This window comes from Sphaerodactylus townsendi, linkage group LG06, assembly GCF_021028975.2.
Source record: "Sphaerodactylus townsendi isolate TG3544 linkage group LG06, MPM_Stown_v2.3, whole genome shotgun sequence".
Taxonomy (NCBI): domain Eukaryota; kingdom Metazoa; phylum Chordata; class Lepidosauria; order Squamata; family Sphaerodactylidae; genus Sphaerodactylus; species Sphaerodactylus townsendi.
Window position 1 is genome coordinate 18,245,466 of NC_059430.1, and position 11,066 is coordinate 18,256,531.

The window sequence follows — 11,066 nt, forward strand, 5'->3', positions numbered from 1 at the left end:
CTTCCATCTTGCGGGACAAAAGGCTGTGGCGTCACAAGGCAGTCCTTTGGCTTTTGAGCTAGTTTACTGCGCACCTTGTTTTTCTGAATTCTGGTTTGTGAATGAAGATGGTCTTATTCTCAAATTCTTTGTCAAGGCTTCCAGCTCATGGCACACTGAACGTGCGATACCAGAGCTGGTGAACATTCAAAAGTCTGTTTCTTTAAGGTGTGATTATGTAAATCTGCACCGTGAAAGTTGACAACCAACGGTTACCCTTCAATTGTAAAAGGAATTCATCCCACCAATTCAGGTTTTGCAAGTTTTTCTTCCGTTCCACATGCTATGGGCACCCTTTTTACATTCCTAAAAACATTATCCATGGAAAGTCAGATCTGCATTGTTGCTGGTTCCATTTTATGCTTGTAGATCTGGTTGATACAATCCACTTTCTCACTTCTGTTAAAGACAAAAAAAATACATCTTTCCCTACTTTTTCCCCTTCATGTTTTTCTTCACCTGAAAATGATTGGAATGAATGTTTCGTACATGTTTAAAGATTTTTAATGTATAACAACTCTCTATTGACGGCAGGAACGTATGGTAATTTTCTACAAATGCTATTTCTGGATGTCTCTTTTTTGATGCATAAATCAATAAAGACAACGGCGAAAAAAGCAGAAAAAATGTATTTGAATTTTTAGGCTATTTCCCCCTCCCCCTTAGCTTTTCTAACTGCAGTCAGCAAATAGAATGTCACAATGAATCAGAGATTTGAATCATGGAGTCCTTTGAAGAATATTTACCTTAATAATAAGATATAGCAAGCAACACAAGCCTGGTTGTAAAAGAGACTTTGATGCAAATAAGTGTTTGTTACCAAGTGTTGGAATAAATTCGGGGAGCAAAATATCTCTCCGCCTCATATACCTTTGTCACTTTTTTTGGTTAAAGAACCAAGATAATGCTCTGAATTTCTTCAGCAGTGCAGTTTTATTATTTATAAAATAATTGGTTTTTTTCTGACCCTTTGTTGTTCAAAAGCTCAGACTTGGCACGGGCCCAATAACTATTCCCAGAGAGGGATGAGCAGATGGTCTGAATTCTTGGATTTGCGAATGGGTGCAGTTGGAGGAGCGGAAGGGGAGGTTTGCTAGATCAGACCAGAGATCCATCTAGCCCAGCTTCCTATTTCATGTAGTGGCCAATCAGTTGCCCTAGAAAGCCAAAAAGCATAGAGGCTAAGACCATCCCCTGCTACCTGCCCATCACTGGTATGCAGGGGTTTACTTCCTCTTCCTTTAGTTAGGGTTGCCATCCTCCAGGTGAGGCCAGGAGATTTCTCAGTATTATGGTTGATCTCCAGCCTACAGAGATAAGTGGCTTCCTTGTAGGGTGGAACTCTAAGGCACTGTACCCTACAGAGGTCTCTCCCCTCCCCAAATCCCACCCTCTCCTGGTTCCACCCCCAAAATGTCTGGGAATTTCCCAACCTGGAGCAGACAACCTTACTCCAGTCAGCGTGATGAACAGCCTTCAATAGACCTATCCTCTAGTAGAAATTTCTGTAACTATCTTTTAATGCCATCCATACTTTGGAGTAGAAAAAGGAATCATTCCAGGGATCATCAGATACTTTGCTCCTCCTGAAGAACGTAGAGCAGCATATTTATTTCAAAGATTTCTGTGCTGCCTTTCCAACTCGGTCCCCAAGGCATCAAGCATTAAATAAACAAACAAAAACAATTAAGTAAAACAATTTAAACACATAGGGGAAAGGGCTATTAAGAATTAGTGTTTGGGAATGCCAAAACGAGGAGATTCACCTGCTGGGGAGGGGGGGGGGGAGAAAGACAAATATCACTGGAAAGGGAGTTCCAGTGTTTTCGTCCCATGACTGAGAAGGTCCTTTTTCAGGTTGCCGCCCCTCTAGCCTCAGATGAAGAAGAAGAACAGTCTGGATTTATAACCCACCTTTCTTTCCTGTAAGGAGATTCAAGGCAACTTACAAACGCCTTCTCTTTCACTCCCCACAACAGGTATCCTGTGAGGCAGTGCTGGGATTGTGCAAGTGTCTGTCACAACTCAGTCGTAAAAGGGTTAACTGATTGTATGCAAACAAGTTGCTGAAGTCACTGTTGATGACCTGATCTATTGATTAGCTATTGGTCAGTCAGCCATTGCTTAAATCAGTGATTCCCAAGCAGGGTTCCGTGGTACCCTGGGGTGCCATGAGCACATCCCAGGGCACTATGACAATGCTACCACCTGCCCTCCCACACCAGAATCAAATGGATTTTGAAGAGGGGGGGGGGTGGGGTTGGAAGCCTCATGGGCTCCCTTTAAACAACATTGAAAAACAGCATTGTTTTATTTGCTTGAATTCAGCATGGATTGGGGGGGCCCGGGGGGGGGGTAGATTTAAAGGGACTTCTCCCTTTATATCCCCCCCAATCCATGCCGAATTTAGGCAAACAAACAACGCGGCTGTCAGCGCTGCTTTCCCTCCCCCCACCTACAGGCCAAAAATGGGGGAAAAAACCCTAATAATGCAAAAAAAAAAAAAAAAAAAAAAAAAAAAAAAAAAAAAAATCAACGAGACCTCTTAGGGTACCCTTGAGATATGAAAGAGCGTAGAAGGTCAAAGGGGTACCACAATGTCGAAAAAGGTTAGGGGAAACACTGAAAGCTTAAATGTTAGTGGAGCACGCATATCTGAAGTTAAGGTAAAGTTAACACGGTTTCTTTGTTTGAGCAGACCACGACGTAAGCTTCAAATTCACCTACGGAAAGCAATTGAGACAGCAGATAGGTAGCAAGATGTAACCAAACATACAGTAATGTAGATGTGTAACAGGAAAGAAAGGATGTCTTATTTTATCTCCATGTAACCCTCCCTTATAGTTAGTAAACTCATTTATAAAAAGCAGCTGAGACTCTGTCTCTTCTGATCTACTCTGCTAATATATATACACCAAACACTCTGCCCCCACGATTGCCCACGTGCAACTTGGGGCAGTGCAGGAACGCCGACACAGAGCTGGGCAGCGTGGGTGGGCATCCCAGGGCCCTGCCGCAGCCGAGGGCCAGTGGATTTCCCCCTCTGCTGGTTTAACGGCCCCACCAGCATAAGCCCTTGCCGCCTCCAGAGAGGGATTTGCCCCCTCCAGATTGGGCTGCCCATGAGAACATAAGAACATAAGAAAGAGCCTGCTGGATCAGACCAGAGTCCATCTAGTCCAGCACTCTGCTACTCGCAGTGGCCCACCAGGTGCCTTTGGGAGCTCATGTGCAGGCTGTGAAAGCAATGGCCTTCTGGTGCTGCTGCTCCCAAACACCATGGAAAGTTAAGCGTTTCAGGGCTGCTCCTAGATGGCCCAGATTTGCCTGATCTCATCAGATCTCAGAAGCTAAACACGGTTGGCCCTGGCTAGCATTTGGTTGAGAATGCTGCTTAATTGCTTTCAACATTGTAATGTGTGTCTTTTAATCTGTAGTTCAAAGCTTACAACTTGTGTCCTTGCAACCTGGCTGCTACACTGTTTGGCACCTCAAGTCCAAGAAAATATAGAAGCGTTCTGAATAAGTCTGGGGTCTGCCGTTGTCACTGTACTCATCCCGTAGCTGCACCTGTGTTTAGACAAAAGCGTGTAAGACTCTTCTGGGTTCCTGTCTATCAGCTATCCATCTCCGTCGCAGTATTTCTATTGACATTTATTGCCTGCCCTTTACCGCAGTCTTAGGGTGGGGTTGCAAGAGAACATGCAATATTAAAATCATGACAGGGAGCCAGCGTGGTGTAGAGGTTAAGAGGAGGCGGATTCTAATCTGGAGAGCCAGGTTTGATTCCCTTCTCCTCCACCTGGGTGGCAGAGGCTTATCTGGTGGACCAGATGTGTTTCCGTACTACATTCCTGCTGGGTGACTTTGGGCTAGTTACAGTTCTCTCAGAACTCTTTCAGTCTCACCTACCTCACAGGGTGTTTGTTGTGGGGGAGAGGAAGGGAAAGGAGCTTGTAAGCCACCTTGAGCCCCTTACAGGAGAGAAAGATAGGGTATAAATCCAAACTTTTCTTTTTCTAAATCTAAATGCACAGTAAAAAAAACAATTAAACTTCATTCTAAAAACACAATAAAACCCCTTTCCAAAAACCCAGACACAATCTAAAATCTCCCATACTCACCCCATGCATCCACAAAAAGGAGGGGCATACAAATGTTTAGGGGGGGGCCCTTCTAGCGGCAGGGTGTGTGTGTCAGCCAAATACTTGGGTGAAGAGGACTGTCTTTCAAGCACTGAAACCCCAAGAAGAAGAAGAAGAGTTTGGATTTTTATCCCCCCTTTCTCTCCTGCAGGAGACTCAAAGGGGCTGACAATCTCCTTGCCCTTCCCCCCTCACAACAAACACCCTGTGAGGTGGGTGGGGCTGAGAGAGCTCCGAGAAGCTGTGACTAGCCCAAGGTCACCCAGCTGGCGTGTGTGGGAGTGCCCAGGCTAATCTGAATTCCCCAGATAAGCCTCCACAGCTCAGGCGGCAGAGCTGGGAATCAAACCCGGTTCCTCCAGATTAGATACATGAGCTCTTAACCTCCTGCGCCATTGCGCAGATGAACCTCTGGAGGGATGGAATTCCACAGTGTAACGGCCACTGTGGAGGAGGTCTTCCGAGCTGCTCCCCCCCCCCCCCCCGCCCACCTTACCTCCGGCAGGGGTGGGACAGCCAGGTGGGCCTCCTCCTCCGATTTCAGCATCCAGACAAGGATATATGGGTAGATGCACTCTCTCAGGTACCCAGGACTGAAGCCATAAAGGGCTTTATAGGTTAGCATCAGCACTTTGAACTGAGTCCAGTAGTGCATCGGAAGCCACTCAGAATAGGAGTGTGATACTGGTGCTAGTCAGCAGATGAGCTGCTGTATTCTGCACCAGTTCGAGCTTCCGGACTGTCCTCAATGGCAGCCCCCCATATAGCGCATTACAATAATCCAATCTGGTGGTTATCACAGCATGGATAACTGTGGACGAGTCATCTCGGTCCAGGAAAAAGCATTGAGGAATTCCACAAGAGAGCTCCCAGCAGGGGCAGGTCTGCACTTAAATCCTACCCTTGGCAAGCTGCAAAACTGGGCTGGCACTCCACTCCCACCCCCCACCCCCGGCCAGGCCGGGCCGGGCCGGGCCAGGCTTCCTCAACACCGCCCACCTTGCTGGGGACTGGACTGGCTACTGGAGGGGGGTTCTGCCAGCCAGTCTTGGCATGGCTCACATGTCTATTTCTCCACCTCCTACTCTCAGCCTGCACCAGAATAATCATAATCATAATCATAATCATAATCATAATCATAATCATAATCATAATCATAATCATAATCATAATCATAATCATAATCATAATAGAGCAGCAGTGGCGTAGGAGGTTAAGAGCTCATGTATCTAATCTGGAGGAACCGGATTTGATTCCCAGCTCTGCCACCTGAGCTGTGGAGGCTTATCTGGGGAATTCAGATTAGCCTGTACACTCCCACACACGCCAGCTGGGTGACCTTGGGCTAGTCACAGCTTCTCGGAGCTCTCTCAGCCCCTCCCACCTCACAGGGTGTTTGTTGTGAGGGGGGAAGGGCCAGGAGATTGTCAGCCCCTTTGAGTCTCCTGCAGGAGAGAAAGGCGGGATATAAATCCAAACTCCTCCTCCTTCTCCTCCTCCTCCTCCTCCTCCTCCTGCTCTTCTTCTTCTTCTTCTTCTTCTTCTTCTTCTTCTTCTTCTTCTTCTGGGGGGGGTGGGGGGGGGGGGGGGTGGGGGGGGGGGGGGGTGGGGGGGGGGGGGGGTGGGGGGGGGGGGGGGTGGGGGGGGGGGGGGGTGGGGGGGGGGGGGGGTGGGGGGGGGGGGGGGTGGGGGGGGGGGGGGGTGGGGGGGGGGGGGGGTGGGGGGGGGGGGGGGTGGGGGGGGGGGGGGGTGGGGGGGGGGGGGGGTGGGGGGGGGGGGGGGTGGGGGGGGGGGGGGGTGGGGGGGGGGGGGGGTGGGGGGGGGGGGGGGTGGGGGGGGGGGGGGGTGGGGGGGGGGGGGGGTGGGGGGGGGGGGGGGTGGGGGGGGGGGGGGGTGGGGGGGGGGGGGGGTGGGGGGGGGGGGGGGTGGGGGGGGGGGGGGGTGGGGGGGGGGGGGGGTGGGGGGGGGGGGGGGTGGGGGGGGGGGGGGGTGGGGGGGGGGGGGGGTGGGGGGGGGGGGGGGTGGGGGGGGGGGGGGGTGGGGGGGGGGGGGGGTGGGGGGGGGGGGGGGTGGGGGGGGGGGGGGGTGGGGGGGGGGGGGGGTGGGGGGGGGGGGGGGTGGGGGGGGGGGGGGGTGGGGGGGGGGGGGGGTGGGGGGGGGGGGGGGTGGGGGGGGGGGGGGGTGGGGGGGGGGGGGGGTGGGGGGGGGGGGGGGTGGGGGGGGGGGGGGGTGGGGGGGGGGGGGGGTGGGGGGGGGGGGGGGTGGGGGGGGGGGGGGGTGGGGGGGGGGGGGGGTGGGGGGGGGGGGGGGTGGGGGGGGGGGGGGGTGGGGGGGGGGGGGGGTGGGGGGGGGGGGGGGTGGGGGGGGGGGGGGGTGGGGGGGGGGGGGGGTGGGGGGGGGGGGGGGTGGGGGGGGGGGGGGGTGGGGGGGGGGGGGGGTGGGGGGGGGGGGGGGTGGGGGGGGGGGGGGGTGGGGGGGGGGGGGGGTGGGGGGGGGGGGGGGTGGGGGGGGGGGGGGGTGGGGGGGGGGGGGGGTGGGGGGGGGGGGGGGTGGGGGGGGGGGGGGGTGGGGGGGGGGGGGGGTGGGGGGGGGGGGGGGTGGGGGGGGGGGGGGGTGGGGGGGGGGGGGGGTGGGGGGGGGGGGGGGTGGGGGGGGGGGGGGGTGGGGGGGGGGGGGGGTGGGGGGGGGGGGGGGTGGGGGGGGGGGGGGGTGGGGGGGGGGGGGGGTGGGGGGGGGGGGGGGTGGGGGGGGGGGGGGGTGGGGGGGGGGGGGGGTGGGGGGGGGGGGGGGTGGGGGGGGGGGGGGGTGGGGGGGGGGGGGGGTGGGGGGGGGGGGGGGTGGGGGGGGGGGGGGGTGGGGGGGGGGGGGGGTGGGGGGGGGGGGGGGTGGGGGGGGGGGGGGGTGGGGGGGGGGGGGGGTGGGGGGGGGGGGGGGTGGGGGGGGGGGGGGGTGGGGGGGGGGGGGGGTGGGGGGGGGGGGGGGTGGGGGGGGGGGGGGGTGGGGGGGGGGGGGGGTGGGGGGGGGGGGGGGTGGGGGGGGGGGGGGGTGGGGGGGGGGGGGGGTGGGGGGGGGGGGGGGTGGGGGGGGGGGGGGGTGGGGGGGGGGGGGGGTGGGGGGGGGGGGGGGTGGGGGGGGGGGGGGGTGGGGGGGGGGGGGGGTGGGGGGGGGGGGGGGTGGGGGGGGGGGGGGGTGGGGGGGGGGGGGGGTGGGGGGGGGGGGGGGTGGGGGGGGGGGGGGGTGGGGGGGGGGGGGGGTGGGGGGGGGGGGGGGTGGGGGGGGGGGGGGGTGGGGGGGGGGGGGGGTGGGGGGGGGGGGGGGTGGGGGGGGGGGGGGGTGGGGGGGGGGGGGGGTGGGGGGGGGGGGGGGTGGGGGGGGGGGGGGGTGGGGGGGGGGGGGGGTGGGGGGGGGGGGGGGTGGGGGGGGGGGGGGGTGGGGGGGGGGGGGGGTGGGGGGGGGGGGGGGTGGGGGGGGGGGGGGGTGGGGGGGGGGGGGGGTGGGGGGGGGGGGGGGTGGGGGGGGGGGGGGGTGGGGGGGGGGGGGGGTGGGGGGGGGGGGGGGTGGGGGGGGGGGGGGGTGGGGGGGGGGGGGGGTGGGGGGGGGGGGGGGTGGGGGGGGGGGGGGGTGGGGGGGGGGGGGGGTGGGGGGGGGGGGGGGTGGGGGGGGGGGGGGGTGGGGGGGGGGGGGGGTGGGGGGGGGGGGGGGTGGGGGGGGGGGGGGGTGGGGGGGGGGGGGGGTGGGGGGGGGGGGGGGTGGGGGGGGGGGGGGGTGGGGGGGGGGGGGGGTGGGGGGGGGGGGGGGTGGGGGGGGGGGGGGGTGGGGGGGGGGGGGGGTGGGGGGGGGGGGGGGTGGGGGGGGGGGGGGGTGGGGGGGGGGGGGGGTGGGGGGGGGGGGGGGTGGGGGGGGGGGGGGGTGGGGGGGGGGGGGGGTGGGGGGGGGGGGGGGTGGGGGGGGGGGGGGGTGGGGGGGGGGGGGGGTGGGGGGGGGGGGGGGTGGGGGGGGGGGGGGGTGGGGGGGGGGGGGGGTGGGGGGGGGGGGGGGTGGGGGGGGGGGGGGGTGGGGGGGGGGGGGGGTGGGGGGGGGGGGGGGTGGGGGGGGGGGGGGGTGGGGGGGGGGGGGGGTGGGGGGGGGGGGGGGTGGGGGGGGGGGGGGGTGGGGGGGGGGGGGGGTGGGGGGGGGGGGGGGTGGGGGGGGGGGGGGGTGGGGGGGGGGGGGGGTGGGGGGGGGGGGGGGTGGGGGGGGGGGGGGGTGGGGGGGGGGGGGGGTGGGGGGGGGGGGGGGTGGGGGGGGGGGGGGGTGGGGGGGGGGGGGGGTGGGGGGGGGGGGGGGTGGGGGGGGGGGGGGGTGGGGGGGGGGGGGGGTGGGGGGGGGGGGGGGTGGGGGGGGGGGGGGGTGGGGGGGGGGGGGGGTGGGGGGGGGGGGGGGTGGGGGGGGGGGGGGGTGGGGGGGGGGGGGGGTGGGGGGGGGGGGGGGTGGGGGGGGGGGGGGGTGGGGGGGGGGGGGGGTGGGGGGGGGGGGGGGTGGGGGGGGGGGGGGGTGGGGGGGGGGGGGGGTGGGGGGGGGGGGGGATCCTGATGTTTTGCCTGCATCTGTAGCTGGCATCTTCAGAGGATCCTCTGAAGATGCCAGCCACAGATGCAGGCGAAACGTCAGGAGAGAATGCTGCTAGAACACGGCCATACAGCCCGGAAACCACACAGCACCCAAGTGATTCCGGCCGTGAAAGCCTTCGACAATACATCAACAATATAGCTCCAGAAGGATGCTGGAGGTCAACAATATCAACAATATAGCTCCAGAAGGATACTGGAGGTCAACAATATCAACAATACATCTCCAGAAGGATACTGGCAATACATCTCCAGAAGGATACTGGAGGTCAACAATATCAACAATATAGCTCCAGAAGGATGCTGGAGGTCAACAATATCAACAATATAGCTCCAGAAGGATACTGGAGGTCAACAATATCAACAATATAGCTCCAGAATGATACTGGAGGTCAACAATATCAACAATACATCTCCAGAAGGATACTGGAGGTCAACAATATCAACAATACATCTCCAGAAGGATACTGGAGGTCAACAATACCACTGAAAGATCTGGAAGTACCAACAGGGCCAACTGACCTCTGTCCCTTTCCCTGAGTAGGTTGCCCATCAGGGCAACCAAGGCAGTCTCTGTTCCGAACCCCAGCCTGAGCCCCGACTGACATGAATCTAGAAAATCAGTTTCTTCCAAGTGTGCCTGCATCTGTGCTGCCCCCATCTGCTCCAGGACGTTCCCCTGAAACAGGATATTGACTACTGGACGATAGTTGTTGAGGTCTTCTGGGTTCAACAATGACCTCTTCAGGAAGGGGTGTACCACTGCCTCCTTCAAGACACAAGGCTCCTCCCCACTCTCCGAGACATTCTCTACTTTCTGGACCAGTCCAGCCAATCCTCCTGGGCTGGATTTAATTAGCCATCATGGGCAAGGATCCAAGGGAGGTGAATGTTGCATCTGTTTTATCTATAAAACCTTGTTTTATCTACAAATTTCTGCTTATGTGAAGCAACAACCTGTAGCCGTTTCATGACGGGATCTGGCCTTTATCTCACAAGATGAGACGAAATCTTTCCTCTGCTACAAAGGACAACAGCAAAAAGTGCAACTTTTCACCTGACTTAGCAGCCACCGCTTCATTCTTTCCTCACCATTTGTGTCCTATAGCAAACCATTTAGTGAACTCATTCTTATTTTATATTTGCTGGCTTTTATTATGATGCTGTTTGAAGATCAGATGAGGCTGTATTTTATTATTCATGGGTATGGTGGTACTTGAGACACACACCCCCCCCCCGCACACCCCCTGCCAAGCTTCTAACTACGCTACTTTCTTGCTTAAAAGGATGAATTTGAGTCACCACTAGATGTCCCTCTTCGGCTTTTAAAATTTGTGGACAACCCCCCCTTCGCTAGAAACCTTTCTCCGTTGGTGGTAGTTTCCTGCTTTGGCAAAGAAAGTGTTTTGCTAGTGAGAGAAAGAACACATCTAGGTTGTTGGAAAATGTAGTTCTTTGGAGAGATGCGTCTTTATGAGAGATTAGGAAATTCAAGGTGGGATACAGGTTATCCGTCATTTGCAGAGAGTCCAATATATATGATAGAACTATGGTGGCCTCTCCACATCCTGGATCAACTCTAGCAAAACAGATTTTGCAGGGGCTTACAGGAGCAGGTATGGCCAGGTAGCTCATTATACAATTTGTGGACTGCAGTTAAAGAAGTCTGAATAGCCCAGGCTAGCCAGAGCTTGCCAGAGCTTGGAAGCTAAGCAGGATTGGCAGTAGTCAATATTTGGATGGGAGACCACCCAGGAAGATCGGGGTAGCTATGTAGAGGAACGCAATGGCAAAAGCATCTTTGCTCGTCACTTGCTTTGAAAGCCCTTGAAAGGAGCAGCAGTGGCGTGGGAGGTTAAGAGCTCATGTATCTAATCCGGATGAACCGGGTTTGATTCCCAGCTCCGCCTGAGCTGTGGAGGCTTATCTGGGGAATTCAGATTAGCCTGTACACTCCCACACACGCCAGCTGGGTGACCTTGGGCTAGTCACAGCTTCTCGGAGCTCTCTCAGCCCCACCTACCTCACAGGGTGTTTGTTGTGAGGGGGGAAGGGCAAGGAGATTGTCAGCCCCTTTGAGTCTCCTGCAGGAGAGAAAGGGGGGATATAAATCCAAACTCTTCTTCTTCTTCTTCTTGCTATAAGCTGAAAAAAAGAAAAGAAAACCAGATTTTGGGGGGGGGGGGGTGATCAGTGCTAAGATGGATGACTCCCCCTACAAGACATATGTACTTTTAAAAAAACGCCATAGTAGAAGGATGATAGGATGTGTAAC